The 14,946-nt window shown below is 48.4% G+C and overlaps 1 long non-coding RNA gene across 1 annotated transcript; it reads left to right on the top strand.

The window, feature by feature from the left end:
* Positions 1-4,585: 4,585 nt before the first annotated feature.
* On the top strand, positions 4,586-12,987 carry LOC142073198 (uncharacterized). The gene is made up of 2 exons (XR_012669924.1): positions 4,586-7,582; positions 9,029-12,987. It is a non-coding gene; the product is annotated as an uncharacterized LOC142073198 (long non-coding RNA).
* The last annotated feature ends 1,959 nt before the right edge of the window (positions 12,988-14,946 follow it).

The following is a 14,946-nucleotide window of genomic DNA, read 5'->3' on the forward strand; positions in this document are numbered from 1 at the left end:
TCCTGTGACGGGGGCTGACAGCTGCTGCTTCAGCCCCAGGGGAGCTGACCCAAGCCCAGCTGCTGCTCTGGCAGCCCCAGGGCTGACAGCTGCTACAGCCCTGCCCCAGAAGTCGTCACAGAGGTTCTGGAAAGTCACAGAATCTATGACCTCGGTGACAGTCATAGCCCTACTCACTGTGAATTCAGAAGTCTCCTAGACACCACCAGAGGGAGCTAAAACCACAGCACCTGCCAAGCTTTGCTATGGCTGCTTTTCTCCATCCTTAAAAGGCAAAAGAAAACTAATTCTATTGCAACTTTCTTCTCCGAATCGGTTTGTAAAGGAGCTTGCAATACCACACATGGCAGTTTTAGGGGGACAGGGGAGCAGGGAGTTAAAGGGTTAGGGGGATTGTCTGGACCAGGAGTGGTGTCTTCACCTCTAGCCAGAATGTGATGGAGAGTCCAGGGGCAGGCTGCCCACATATGTAGATTTCAGAGTAAGAGCCGTGTTAGTCTGTATTCGCAAAAAGAAAAGGAGGACTTGTGGCACCTTAGAGACTAACCAATTTATTTGAGCATAAGCTTTCGTGAGCTGCAGGGATATGGTGGGCCACAGACACTTGCTCAGGCAGTGGCCACGAGCTCTCAGGCTTTAGGTGGCAGGACCCTTCTTCCCAGCGTCGCCCCTGCCCCGTCGGGGTTATGATCCCCCTCCAAGTCTGGCCTGCCAGGTGTCTTGGCTGGGGGCGTTTACCTGCGCTGGGCCCGCTACCCAGGGTCCCCCCTCACTCTCCCCAGCTGCTCACCACACCCAGCTCTGGACTGCTCCCGCCTCAGCTCCAGCTCCACCATCCGATGAAGTGAGCTGTAGCTCACGAAAGCTTATGCTCAAATAAATTGGTTAGTCTCTAAGGTGCCACAAGTACTCCTTTTCTTTTCACATATGTAGAGTTTTCTAACTCACACGCCTGTTTGCTAGTGTAAGGGGACCATTGTCCCTTTACTGACATTCAGTGGGGGTGTTTTGTTCAGCTAGCTCCAGTACTAAAAGTAAGGGGTAGGGTCAATGAGAAATCAGGATCCTGAGACTGAGTCCCCAGGAACAATGAGGAGAGACCAATGCTCCAGATCAGCCTGATTGACAGGGCAGGCAGACTATTCAGGGAGTCAGGAGGGTCCCGTCCTCCGTGTGAGCTGGAATTGCCTGGGTCAGACAGAGTGGGGCCAAGGGAAGGGGAAAGCAGGGGCCTAAGCTAAGCTAGGAAGCAGAGCTGTGCCAGCCAGAAAAGCAGCCCAGGAATCAGGTCTGAGCTGGGAGCAGAGTCACAGAAGCAGCCTGCAGAGCAGACCTGTCCTGGGAGCAGAGCTGCAGCAACCAGAGCCAGGGGGCCAGAGAATCAGCCCAAGGAGCTAGAGGCAGAGCAGCAACAGCTGTGCTGAGGCAGAGTGGTGGAGCTGGAGCTGAGGCGGGAGCAGTCCAGAGCTGGGTGTGGTGAGCAGCTTGGGAGAGTGAGGGGGGACCCTGGGTAGTGGGCCCAGCGCAGGTAAATGCCCCCAGCCAAGACACCTGGCAGGCCAGACTTGGAGGGGGATCATAACTCCGACGGGGCAGGGGCGACACTGGGAAGAAGGGTCCTGCCACCTAAAGCCTGAGAGCTCGTGGCCACTGCCAGAGCAAGTGTCTGGCCCACCACATCCCTGCAGCACAGCCAGGGTCTGAGAAGGGGCCTAGGACTTGTGAGGAACAGACTTAAGTTCCTTCCCTTATATTCCAGAGACACTGGTTGTGATGCCCCTGTGCCACAGAGCAGGGTGACATGTTTTCCTTTAACCTTTTCCCATTTTTTCCTTATTTTTTTAAAAATTGATTGCTGTTTAATAAATTGTATTTGCTTTGATCAGTGGGTCAGGGAAGCATGCAGTGCAGAGAGAGCACCCAGGAGTGGGGACACCCTAGCCTCTGCCTTAAGTGACCCTGTCAAGGTTCCTCCCCCACTCTGAACTCTAGGGTACAGATGTGGGGACCTGCATGAAAAACCTCCTAAGCTTATCTTTACCAGCTTAGGTCAAAACTTCCCCAAGGTACAAAATATTACACCCGTTATCCTTGGACTGGCCGCTACCACCACCAAACTAATACTGGTTACTGGGGAAGAGCTGTTTGGACGCATCTTTCCCCCCAAAATACTTCCCAAAACCTTGCACCCCACTTCCTGGACAAGGTTTGGTAAAAAGCCTCACCAATTTGCCTAGGTGACTACAGACCCAGACCCTTGGATCTTAAGAACAATGAACAATCCTCCCAACATTTGCACCCCCCTTTTCCTGGGAAATGTTGGATAAAAAGCCTCACCAATTTGCATAGGTGACCACAGACCCAAACCCTTGGATCTGAGAACAATGAAAAAGCATTCAGTTTTCTTACAAGAAGACTTTTAATAAAAAATAGAAGTAAATAGAAATAAAGAAATCCCCCCTGTAAAATCAGGATGGTAGATATCTTACAGGGTAATTAGATTCAAAAACATAGAGAACCCCTCTAGGCAAAACCTTAAGTTACAAAAAAGATACACAGACAGAAATAGTTATTCTATTCAGCACAATTCTTTTCTCAGCCATTTAAAGAAATCATAATCTAACACATACCTAGCTAGATTACTTACTAAAAGTTCTAAGACTCCATTCCTGGTCTATCCCTGGCAGAAACCAGCATACCGACAGACACAGACCCTTTGTTTCTCTCCCTCCTCCCAGCTTTTGAAAGTATCTTGTCTCCTCATTGGTCATTTTGGTCAGGTGCCAGTGAGGTTACCTTTAGCTTCTTAACCCTTTACAGGTGAGAGGATCTTTCCCCTGGCCAGGAGGGATTTCAAAGGGGTTTACCCTTCCCTTTATATTTATGACAGACCCCAACAAGGCTGGGGGTCAAGCCCCCAGGAATCCTGGGCCCAGTCTTGTTGGGGTTACGAGGACTCTACATATTGTTGTGGGGAGGGATAGCTCAGTGGTTTGAGTATTGGCTTGCTAAACCCAGGGTTGAGTGTTCAATCCTTGAAGGGGCCACTTAGGGATCTGGGGCAAAAATTGGGGATGTGTCCTGCTTTGAGCAGGGGGTTGGACTACATGACCTGAGGCCCCTTCCAATCCTGATAGTCTATGATTCTAGGACTCTGCCAAACAGGAGAGTGGAAGGGGAGCCCCCAAGGTCAGGCAGGCCTCTGGGTAAAGGGAGTGGGAGCAAGGACTCAGATCCTTTCACTAGTCCACTTCACCAGGATAGTGTATAAGCCAAGAAAGTTCCTCACAATAGCAGGACTAACATGAAGGGGAAAGGAGTCCAGGAGAGCTGGCTGTATTTCAAGGAATCCCTGTTGAGGTTACAGGGACAAACCATCCCAATGTGTCGAAAGAATAGTAAATATGGCAGGCGACCAGCTTGGCTAAACGGTGAAATCCTAGCAGATCTTAAACATAAAAAAGAAGCTTACAAGAAGTGGAAGGTTGGACATATGACCAGGGAAGAGTATAAAAATATTGCTTGGGCATGTAGGAATGAAATTAGGAGGGCCAAATCGCACCTGGAGCTGCAGCTAGCGAGAGATGTTAAGAGTAACAAGAAGGGTTTCTTCAGGTATATTGGCAACAAGAAGAAAGCCAAGGAAAGCGTGGGCCCCTTAATGAATGAGGGAGGCAACCTAGTGACAGAGGATGTGGAAAAAGCTAATGTACTCAATGCTTTTTTTGCCTCTGTTTTCACTAACAAGGTCAGCTCCCAGACTGCTGCGCTGGGCATCACAGCATGGGGAGTAGATGGCCAGCCCTCTGTGGGGAAAGAGGTGGTTAGGGACTATTTAGAAAAGCTGGACGTGCACAAGTCCATGGGGCCGGACGAGTTGCATCCGAGAGTGCTAAAGGAATTGGCGGCTGTGATTGCAGAGCCATTGGCCATTATCTTTGAAAACTCGTGGCGAACGGGGGAAGTCCCGGATGGCTGGAAAAAGGCTAATGTAGTGCCAATCTTTAAAAAAGGGAAGGAGGAGGATCCTGGGAACTACAGGCCAGTCAGCCTCATTTCAGTCCCCAGAAAAATCATGGAGCAGGTCCTCAAAGAATCAATCCTGAAGCACTTACATGAGAGGAAAGTGATCAGGAACAGTCAGCATGGATTCACCAAGGGAAGGTCATGCCTGACTAATCTAATCACCTTCTATGATGAGATTACTGGTTCTGTGGATGAAGGGAAAGCAGTGGATGTATTGTATCTTGACTTTAGCAAAGCTTTTGACACGGTCTCCCACAGTATTCTTGTCAGCAAGTTAAAGAAGTATGGGCTGGATGAATGCACTATAAGGTGGGTAGAAAGTTGGCTAGATTGTCGGGGTCAACAGGTAGTGATCAATGGCTCCATGTCTAGTTGGCAGCCGGTGTCAAGTGGAGTGCCCCAGGGGTCGGTCCTGGGGCCGGTTTTGTTCAATATCTTCATAAATGATCTGGAGGATGGCGTGGATTGCACTCTCAGCAAATTTGCGGATGATACTAAACTGGGAGGAGTGGTAGATACGCTGGAGGGCAGGGATAGGATACAGAAAGATCTAGACAAATTGGAGGATTGGGCCAAAAGAAATCTGATGAGGTTCAATAAGGATAAGTGCAGGGTTCTGCACTTAGGACGGAAGAACCCAATGCACAGCTACAGACTAGGGACCGAATGGCTAGGCAGCAGTTCTGCGGAAAAGGACCTAGGGGTGACAGTGGACGAGAAGCTGGATATGAGTCAGCAGTGTGCCCTTGTTGCCAAGAAGGCCAATGGCATTTTGGGATGTATAAGTAGGGGCATAGCGAGCAGATCGAGGGACGTGATCGTCCCCCTCTATTCGACATTGGTGAGGCCTCATCTGGAGTACTGTGTCCAGTTTTGGGCCCCACACTACAAGAAGGATGTGGATAAATTGGAAAGAGTCCAGCGAAGGGCAACAAAAATGATTAGGAGTCTGGAACACATGACTTATGAGGAGAGGCTGAGGGAACTGGGATTGTTTAGTCTGCAGAAGAGAAGAATGAGGGGGGATTTGATAGCTGCTTTCAACTACCTGAGAGGTGGTTCCAGAGAGGATGGTTCTAGACTATTCAGTGGTAGAAGAGGACAGGACAAGGAGTAATGGTCTCAAGTTGCAGTGGGGAAGATTTAGGTTGGATATTAGGAAAAACTTTTTCACTAGGAGGGTGGTGAAAAACAGGAATGCGTTGCCTAAGGAGGTGGTGGAATCTCCTTCCTTAGAAGTTTTTAAGGTCAGGCTTGACAAAGCCCTGGCTGGGATGATTTAGTTGGGGATTGGTCCTGCTTTGAGCAGGGGGTTGGACTAGATGACCTCCTGAGGTCCCTTCCAACCCTGATATTCTATGATTCTATGACTATTTCCCTGCTGTGACAAGATGGCCAATGTCAGCCTGGTGGGTCCTGCACTTTTCTTGGTGGGGAGCTAAGATGCCACCACTTGCCCCAGTTCTTGGGGCATCAATAGCCCTGCTAGTGGCCCAGGAAGGTGGTAAAGGAGAGAAGCAGGGGAGGGGTTTGGGTTTGCTCCTCACTCTGAACCCCAGCCCCTCTCAAACCCTGTGGGTTCTTACCCTCTTCCCCTTTGAGTGGGGTATTTGCAGTCCTTAGATGCTGTGGAAGGGAGTCTCCCTCCTTGCCTGAGACTGGGGTAGGGTCCCCCTTACTTTAGTTCTCTGATTTTCCAAGTCTTACAGCACATCTCCAAGCTCTAGTCCTCTCTCCTTCTCTGTCTGCCTGAAGCAGGGGGGGTGTTATTAGGTTCATAACAGGGCCTTAATTGACTATAGGTGCTCCAATTAACCTCCAGCCACCTTCCCTAGTCTACAGGGAACCATGCCTTAATTAGCCTTGAGCTTATATATTTCCCCTCTAGCACTGTCCTATGGTTCTCTAGTTCTTCTGTATCACACTGCTTACAAGTTTTAGGGGAGCAGGGGGGTTAGAGGGATTGCTCTGACCCAGGAGTGGTGTCTTCACCTCTAGCCAGAATGTGATGGAGAGTCCAGGGACAGGCTGCCCACATATGTAGAGTTTTCTAACTCACATTCCTGTTTGCTAGCAGGCAGGTAGAGTCTTTATCTATTACTTTTGGTGACATCTTCAACTCTATCTAAAAACTTAGCCTCTCTCTCATATCTCTGCCTGCTTTCCAGCCCATTAGATGGCTATTAATCTCCTCCCCTCACTGATAAGGTCAGAAATATAGTGCCTAGATTTAAGAGGTGGCAGCACTTGGGATGGGTCAGTTTAGTGGTCACAGCCGAGTAGCCCAAGTGGAGGTTTATCATTATCAGTAGTAATAAATAACCATTAGCAATTTACTTCCATGCTGCTGTCCTGCCATTCAGTCAGCTTCATGCACCCCCAACCCTTCCCTTCCAACCCTTGCCTGAAAACTGCCGGCAAAATAATCAAGGCCCCAGCCACACTTCCAGCATGATGCTCCTTCTACCCAACCTCCGTTAGCTATATAGCTTTACCTCTGCTCCCCTCCCCAAGCCTATTCTCTGGCCTTGTCTCTCTGCTACCCATCCCCTTTGCCTCTCTCACACACTTCCACTCTCATCCCTAAGCTTGGAACAGCCTTTCCCTCCCTCTGTGCCCATCACGCTCCTCTTCCAGAGGGCTGGTGGAAAGCTCAGCTTGTGCCAATAGTTCCAAAGTGTTGGGAACACTGGGGCATGGCCACTAGGTAACTTGAGGGGATGGAAGACCACGAGTGTCGATGAAGCCCCCTCGCACTAGGCCCCGGTGTCCTTGCCCCCCCCCCTTCCTTCCTGGAGGCACTCGCAGCAGCTCTGCGTGCTAGGCCCAAGTGTCCTTGGCCCCCCCCGCCTGGAGGCACACACAGCAGTTATGCTGAGAATCTGCAACAGTATGTTGCAGAGTCAGACTGCCTGAAACTAAGCAAGGCCAAACAGGGGAGATATGGAAAAACAATGCTGAATAAAGCAGCTTTATGTATAGTTTAACAAATGATACAGAGAATCAGGGAACTAGCTGGGAACTGGATTGGCTGGCTATATGGCTACTTGGAGCAGCTTGCTATTGAATAAGTATGCTAAAAAAAAGAATGTATAAAAGCCTGTGTAACTTTCTGCTCTGTTGTGCAGGATTTGAGATTTTATTCTCCCTGTACCTTTTTGCAGCTGCAAATAAACTTTTCTGCTTCTCCACCCCGTTGTAATTATTGGGTATAGCACACCGGGTAACAAACCACTCAAGCTGTTGTTCAGCCTCTCGGCACTGGGTGCCGGCAACAGCTTTTGGCGTCCCTGGGTGGGCGACAAGGCTGCAATTTAGCCTTGCCCGGACCCCTCCTGGAGGTCGAGGATTGCAGCAAGAACCGACGCCCAGCGCGCACCGGTGAGTTCATCGGGGGCCTCGGAGGAGACGCAATTTGATCAACCCCAGAGGGCACAACGGTGCAACGCACTCATATAGTGGAGAAGCTGTTGTGGACGGCGGTGAAGAACCGGTCCCTTAGACATGGGGGAGGAGCAGCTGCAGGCCACGGTGAAAAACCGGACCCTTAAATAAGGTAGGAACCTTTTAAAATCCGGATTATATGCTCTGTTGGAACCTGGGGACGCCCAGAGTTACCCTGTAGGTATGGGACAGGGACAGAGCTCAGAGGTTAGGGCACGGTGTACGCCCCTAGAGTGCATTCTAGCAAACTGGAAGGTATTTGGTGCGGATCCAATAACTAAAAGCCAATTAAAACGATTCTGTACAGTTGACTGGCCTCAATATCAACTAGAGGACCAGGAGTGGTGGCCACCAGGAGGGTCAATTAATTACAACACGATCCTCCAATTAGTTTTGTTTTGTCAGTAAATAAATAAATAAAATAAATATTTGTATGCACAAGCGTTTATAGCTTTAAAAAATAAAAAAAAGCTATAATTCTGCAAAGTTGTAATTTGACTCCGACTGGTTCGGTAGTAGCTAATGTTAGTCTCCAGACCCCCACCCCCACTGTAATGGCAGAGCCGGTGTCCCCTTCGGCCCCCACATCCCCACCTTATAAGGGTAGGATGCCTCGGGTTACAGAGATTGCCCCCTCGGTGGGACTCTATCCTTTGCTTACCGAGACTGTTGTGGCTTGCCCAGGGGCAGATAGACGTCAGGCTACCACTATGCAAGTTTAAACCCATGTGCCATTCAATCCAATAGACTTAGCAGCTTTTAAAACACAGGCTGGGGAATTCTCAACAAACGCAAGCAGGTTTATTTCAGTCTTTGAGGGTGCCTCAGTAGTCACAAGCCAATTAAGACAACTGTAATATCCTCCTGAGAACCCTGTTGTCTGAGGTGGAGAGGGATCAGGTTACAGCTAAGGCAAGGGGAGCCTCAGCGTTCAAGCAAAAAAAAAAAGAAAGGAATCTATCTGTCAAGTTCCTCTCCAAATAATTGTAAGCGGCTCAGGGCATTTCTGGGTATGGCAGGCTTTTGCAAAATATAAATCCCAAAGTTTGGACTGTGGGCTAAACCCCTGTATAACTGTGTAAAAGAAGCAAATCATGACCCCTTCTATTGAACCCCAGAGGCTGACAGGGCATTTAAAATTCTAAAAAAAAAATTAATAAAAGCCCCGGCTCTGGGCCTGCCAGATCTCTCTAAGCCATTTCAGTTGTATGTACATGAACAAAGGGGGGTGGCCCTAGGAGTGCTTACACAGCTGTTAGGAACATAAAAGCATCCTGTGGCTTATTTTTCTAAGCAATTGGATCAGGTTGCAAAGGGTTGGCCGGCATGTTTACAGGCTGTCGCAGCTACTGCCCTATTACTTAAGGAAGCCGAGAAGCTAACATTGGGAGGGGTTATGCAAATCTATACTCCCCATATGGTCCGAGCCTTATTGGATGCAAAGGGAGGGCTTTGGCTCACCCAGGCTCCATTGCTCGGTACCAGGCTAAGCTGTTAAAGAACTCTGAAGTCACCTTACAGCCTTGCCCCTCCCTTAACCCAGCCACTCTCTTGCCAGAAACAGAGGAACAAAAACATAACTCTTCAAAAATCATAGATGTCCAGTACTCCAGCCGTCCGGATTTAAAGGATGTACCTCTCCCAAATGCAGATCATGAGTGGTACACTGATGGTAGCAGTACTGTAATAGATGGGCAAAGGAGGGCGGGTTATGCTGTTGTGACCCTCCATGACACTGTGGAAGCTGAAGGTTTGCCTGCTGGGACCTCTGCCCAGCTTGCCGAACTAATAGCCCTGACCCATGCACTTGAACTGTCAAAAGGAAAGCGGGTCAACATTTTTACTGATTCAAAGTATGCTTTTAGTGCGCTGCATGCTCATGCTGGCCTATGGAAGCAAAGGGGAATGCTGACAGCCCAAGGCTCCCCAGTCAAGTACGGGCCCCAAATCCTCCGGCTCCTAGAAGCCATACAACTCCCCTCGGAAGTGGCGGTGGTACACTGTAAAGCCCATCAAAGGGAGGATCAAGATGTGGCCAGAGGTAACGCCCGGGCAGATAGAGAGGCTAAGCATGCTGCCACCCTGCCATCCCCTCAGGCTGAAAACGCCCATATACATGCCCTTATCCCATCAGTAGGGGAGCTTCCAACCCCTCAGTACTCTGGGGAGGAAAGACAGCTAACTGACAAACTCTGTCTCCGGGAAAAGGAGGGATGGCTCCATTCCCCAGAAGGGAAGGTCCTCTTACCAAAGGGCCTAATCCGGCCAGTGCTGCAGAAACTACATCAAACCACTCATGCTGGCAGGGAAACACTTATCCAGCTACTGGGAAAATACTTTATCACTTCCGGACTCCGACCCCTGGCTGCCCAGGTACAAGCGGACTGCTTAGTCTGCCAAAAGAATAACCCCCGACCGGGACATCCTGTGCCACCAGCTGCCCTAGAACCCACTCCGGGCCCCGGACAAGTGTGGCAAATAGACTTTACTGAGTTTCCCCGGACCCAAGGGTTCAAATATCTCCTTGTTATAGTGGATCGGTTCAACGGATGGCCAGAAGCCTTCCCATGCCGTAACTGCACTGCCAGGACAGTGGCCCTCAAGGTTGTTAAGGAGCTCATTCCTCGCTTTGGACTCCCCCTGTGGATGAAATCTGACAATGGGACACACTTCACGTCAAAAATCATTCAAAGCATCTCACATGCCTTACAGATCCCCTGGAAACTCCATACGCCCTGGAGACCGCAAGCCAGTGGTGTAGTGAAAAGTACCAATCAGACCCTTAAACGGCATCTCTCAAAAGTGTGCCAAGAAGCCTCACTGCAATGGCCTGATGCTTTGCCCCTCGTCCTACTCTGTATCCGCGTTCTCCCAAAGGGTAAATTAGGGCTCAGTCCCTTTAAAATTATGTTTGAAAGGGCATGGCCCATAAATGGCACCCCGGTTCTGTCAGGGGAATAAAAGTTGGGTAATGTTTTTTTGTCACAGTATATGTGTTCCCTGTCTGCTGTTCTCTTGTCTCTTCACAGGTATACCAAGGATTCCCAGCCTCTCCCCTTGGACTCTCCCGTTCACTCCTTACAGCCCGGTGACTCTGTGCTTGTTCGCACCTGGAAAGACGAGCCTCTCCAGGAAAAGTGGAAAGGACCCTATACCGTCCTGCTGACCTCCCATACAGCGGCAAAGATCGAGGGACACAAGAACTGGATCCATCACTCTCGTCTGAAGGCAGTACCCGCCCCCTCGTCAGCAGAACAGTGGACCATCCAACCTGCTGACTCCTCATCTAGTGACAATCTCGGGCTAAAGCTACTGTTTAAAAGACACAAATAGCGGGCACCTTAATGCTAAAATGAACCCACCCAGGTATTGGAGACCTTGGGTTAAAAAAACTCTGGTAATAATTAATTGGGTAACATTGTTATTCTTTATATTGGTATTTCCAAACTGTGCATATCGGGAGCATAACTCCTTTGTTTTGCTTGCGCACCATGTTGCTAATTTAACAAACCAGACTGATTGCTGGGTATGTGCTCCAACTCCACTATCCCCCAAGACGGGAATGCCCCTTGACATGCTGCCCTTGACCCTAGCAGAATTAGCCACCACCAAAGAGCAGGAAAGAACAAACTCACCGTTCTGGAACAAGACCTCTTTACAGCAAGCCACCTATCAGGACCAGGAGTATTCAGTTGCAGTACTCACTGAGGGAGTGTTATGTTTTACCCGAAACCAATCTGATCCCTATGGGCATCCTGTAAAAAAGAGCTCCTGTGTTATTACACAGTGAGCTAATAGGTATTAAATAAAGACCAACAGGGGAGGCCAACAGTGTGGGTGTAATGGTTCCTCCCCTTTTAGGGAAACACTTACAAATAATCTTACCACAAAAAAAGGGGTTTAAAAATGTAACTTGCCGTCCAGTTAATATCTCCAATGTAGCAAGCCAATGGTGGGTTTGTAGTAGTTCCTATGGCAAGTGTAATTTGAACGGCACAATTAAAAATGCCCCCACTTGTACCCAATCAGGAGGATGGGATGCCCCCCTAGGGGCATATGACCTGTTTGGAAAAGCAGCCTTAAATATCCCAGGAATCCCCTTAAAAAACAGTCCTTACTGGGCCCTACAGGGTCACTATTTTGTATGTGGCCAAAAGGCTTACAAGGTGCTGCCAGCCAACTGGACAGGTAGCTGTTATATAGCTCATGGAGTTCCTCATCTTTCCATAACTGCCACACTGCCCAAAGGAAAGATTAGAAATGCCCGAAACACCTCTGTTGAGTCACGAGAAAAAACCCTGCGGCGACTGACTAAGGCATTGGAGGGCAATATGAAGAATCCCCTCACAACCGAGAAGCTGGTAGGGTGCTCTGTACTGGGAATAGCACCACTGTTTACCGGGCCAGCCCTGGCATGCATAGGCCGCTATACTGTAAGGCTGCAGATGGTACTTGAGAAAGTGGCCTTAAAGTCAGAGAACTCGGTTAGTAATTTAAGGTCAGCAGTAAAAACATTAAATAAAAAGGTACAGCAGCTCAGGACGTTTTCCCTCCAAAACAGGCTGGCTTTGAACTATCTCTTGGCATCCCAAGGAGGGGTATGTGCCCTCATCAGGCCCCAATGTTATGTATATGTAAATAATAGCAGTTATAAAATCTATGAAAAGGTGGTACAGGCTGAGGCCCATGCCCGAGCCGGAGCACAGGTTGCCTATACTGCCCCAGAGAACAATTGGTTGCAAACCTTGTTTTCAGGTTGGGGTTTGTCGTCTTGGCTTGGTGGTTTATTTAGCCTGCTATTGAAATTTCTCTTTCCTGTATTGCTTGTATTACTGGTATTATGCTGTGCGGTATCATGTGTCAGGGCCCTTTTGCAAAAGTTAATAAGTCATTCTCTTCAGGGCTATCACAAAGTGCTTATGCAAAGTCATATTGTAAAAAAATAAGTAGCCCAAGTAAAAAAACTCAGAGCCAAGGCTGTTAAGTGTTCTCAAAGGGGGGAGTTGTTGGGAACACTGGGGCATGGCCACTAGGTAACTCGAGGGGATGGAAGACCACGAGTGTCGATGAAGCCCCCTCGCACTAGGCCCCGGTGTCCTTGCCCCCCCCCCCTTCCTTCCTGGAGGCACTCGCAGCAGCTCTGCGTGCTAGGCCCAAGTGTCCTTGGCCCCCCCGCCTGGAGGCACACACAGCAGTTATGCTGAGAATCTGCAACAGTATGTTGCAGAGTCAGACTGCCTGAAACTAAGCAAGGCCAAACAGGGGAGATATGGAAAAACAATGCTGAATAAAGCAGCTTTATGTATAGTTTAACAAATGATACAGAGAATCAGGGAACTAGCTGGGAACTGGATTGGCTGGCTATATGGCTACTTGGAGCAGCTTGCTATTGAATAAGTATGCTAAAAAAAAGAATGCATAAAAGCCTGTGTAACTTCCTGCTCTGTTGTGCAGGATTTGAGATTTTATTCTCCCTGTACCTTTTTGCAGCTGCAAATAAACTTTTCTGCTTCTCCACCCCGTTGTAATTATTGGGTGTAGCACACCGGGTAACAAACCACTCAAGCTGTTGTTCAGCCTCTCGGCACTGGGTGCCGGCAACAAAAGGATAAAAGGGATAACCCAGGTAATTACAGGCCTGTCAGGCTGACATCAATCCCAGGCAAGATAATGAAGCAGCTGATATGGGACTTGATTAACAGAGAATAAAAGGACGGTAATGTAATTAATGCCAAGTAACATGGGTTTATGGACAATAGATCCTGTCTAACTAACTTGGTATTTTTTTTATGAAATTACAAATTTGGTCGATAAAAGTAATAGAATCATAGAATCATAGAATCATAGAATATAAGGGTTGGAAGGGACCCCAGAAGGTCATCTAGTCCAACCCCCTGCTCAAAGCAGGACCAATTCCCAGTTAAATCATCCCAGCCAGGGCTTTGTCAAGCCTGACCTTAAAAACCTCCAAGGAAGGAGATTCTACCACCTCCCTAGGTAACGCATTCCAGTGTTTCACCACCCTCATAGTGAAAAAGTTTTTCCTAATATCCAATCTAAACCTCCCCCACTGCAGCTTGAGACCATTACTCCTCGTTCTGTCATCTGATACCATTGAGAACAGTCTAGAGCCATCCTCTTTGGAACCCCCTTTCAGGTAGTTGAAAACAGCTATCAAATCCCCCCTCATTCTTCTCTTCTGCAGGCTAAACAATCCCAGCTCCCTCAGCCTCTCCTCATAACTCATGTGTTCCAGACCCCTAATCATTTTTGTTGCCCTTCGCTGGACTCTCTCCAATTTATCCACATCCTTCTTGAAGTGTGGGGCCCAAAACTGGACACAGTACTCCAGATGAGGCCTCACCAATGTCGAATAGAGGGGAACGATCACGTCCCTCGATCTGCTCGCTATGCCCCTACTTATACATCCCAAAATGCCATTGGCCTTCTTGGCAACAAGGGCACACTGCTGACTCATATCCAGCTTCTCGTCCACTGTCACCCCTAGGTCCTTTTCCGCAGAACTGCTGCCTAGCCATTCGGTCCCTAGTCTGTAGCTGTGCATTGGGTTCTTCCGTCCTAAGTGCAGGACCCTGCACTTATCCTTATTGAACCTCATCAGATTTCTTTTGGCCCAATCCTCCAATTTGTCTAGGTCCTTCTGTATCCTATCCCTCCCCTCCAGCGTATCTACCACTCCTCCCAGTTTAGTATCATCCGCAAATAGCATTGACGTAATGGAGTTTTGTAGGGCATTTGACTTTGTACCACATGACATTTTGATTAAAAAACCATGAAGAGATAAATATTAACATGCCCGCATTAAATGGATTAAAAGCCGCCTAACTGTTAGATCTAAAATGTAATTGTAAACGGGGAATCCTCATGGATCGACCACGTGCATTTCTAGTTGGGTACCACAGGGATAGGTTCTTGGTCTTACACTGTTAACAGTTTTATTAAATAAACGGGAAGAAAACATAAAACCATCACTGAAAAAGTTTGCAGACCTCACACACATAGTGGGAGTGGTAAATAATGAGGGGGACAAGTCATTGATACAGAGCAATCTAGATTGTTTGGTAAGCTTGGCAAAAGCAAATGTACAATACATTTTAATACTGCTAAATGTCTACATCTGGGAACAGAGAATGTAGGCCGTTCTTGCAGGATAGGGGACTCTAGCCTGGAAGGCATTGACTGTGAAAAAGATTTGGGAGTTGTGGCAAACATGAGGTCTCAGTGTGTTACTGTGACCAGTAGAGCTACTATGATTCTAGGATGCATAAAAGGGGGATCTTGAATAGGAGTAGTGAGGCTATTTTACCTCTGTATTTGGCATTAGTGTGACTGCTGGTGGAATACTGGGTCCAGTTGTGGTGCCCGTCGTTCAAGAATGATGTTGGTAAATTGGAGGAGAGGGCTGAATGAAGAGCCTCAAGAATCCTCTTCTTTTGTACGGCTTGGGTAGATAGC

This window comes from Caretta caretta, chromosome 9 (assembly GCF_965140235.1).
Source record: "Caretta caretta isolate rCarCar2 chromosome 9, rCarCar1.hap1, whole genome shotgun sequence".
NCBI lineage: Eukaryota > Metazoa > Chordata > Testudines > Cheloniidae > Caretta > Caretta caretta.